Here is a 1,284-nt window from a genome sequence, read left to right on the forward strand (position 1 = left end):
TTTGATTGGTATGCTCTTAGATTAAAGGATATAATGATCAACTTCTCATAATGTTCTTTTGCTAAATTGTTACCTTAAATTGTCTGAGGACCAAGGAAATAATTTGGTGTGACCAAAGTTATCCCACTAGTGATCAGATGTTCAACCTTGTCTGTTGAAGTGCCCTGTACTATCGAAGGTCACGGGCGAACCAATAAAAGCTGTCACGTCGGCACAATCCAATTACTGCTCCAGTAGGACAGCCAAGAAGGGATCAATCCTGTCCGTTCTGGTTTCGCCATTGTCCATTTCTGAGCTAAGCCACACAAACTTATCTCTCATGAATGACCTTAGTGTTCTACAGTAGGATCTCTGTCCACTTTCCTCAAAATAAGTCCACTTGGAAATGGTAAGGGGTGGCATAACCCTGATGGTACGGTACTGACTATTCTACTGAATATCAGTAAGGTGACACTGGCTTGATTTAATAAATGATATTCACTCGCACCTATTTGTTTGCTGTTAAAATTGAAAAAGAAGAAGAAAAGCATGCCCACTTCAATACAATCATTTGTCACAACTGTGTGGGCAAATGGTAATAGAAATGGAGATGGCCCCACCATACACGCACCAAAAGATTCCAACTAACTTTTTCAAGGTGTTGTACTGATGGAGGCAAACTTCTTTTACAAGGATAATCCTGACAGATGTACAAGTCTTTCCTGGCGCAAAAGGACATTACATTTTTTATCAAGGTCACACAAACAGAGGTTTGGGAGAATTTGAAAGCTTGTGGAGTACTGGAATTTTTAAAAATTCCAAATCATCTGTTTTTATACATCTTTAAAATTTCTACTCGCTCAGTCTTGCTTCTCTGGGCAGTTGAATATGAAGACCAGAATTTTGCATTTGACCTTCAACTTGAAGCCAGACATTGACAAATTGACTGGAACATCTCGAAAGACAGAGTCAGTCCCAGTGTTGCCTCCAAATCTCACCCCCAGGACAAATATGTCATCACCCCTGACCTCTGTCTCCTTCCTCAACACTGACCCGTCCTACCCCTGGCCCACTATTGACAGCACAACCGAATGGTTTCATAATTGGATTGTGGCCAATGGTTTTGTAACTGTAACTGTAAGGTGAACAATTTGACCTCACAACCGAATGATTTTATAATTGGAGATGGGAAAGTTTACAATGTTGCTCCAGAAGTGCAGCTTGCCACCACACAAAATAATCTTAACCTAAAGGATGGGATAAAGCATTAAAACTGTTCTAACCTTTGTATTTGAATTTATAAGT

The sequence above is a fragment of the Branchiostoma floridae genome, unplaced genomic scaffold (genome assembly GCF_000003815.2).
Source record: "Branchiostoma floridae strain S238N-H82 unplaced genomic scaffold, Bfl_VNyyK Sc7u5tJ_819, whole genome shotgun sequence".
In the NCBI taxonomy this organism is placed as follows: Eukaryota; Metazoa; Chordata; class Leptocardii; order Amphioxiformes; family Branchiostomatidae; genus Branchiostoma; species Branchiostoma floridae.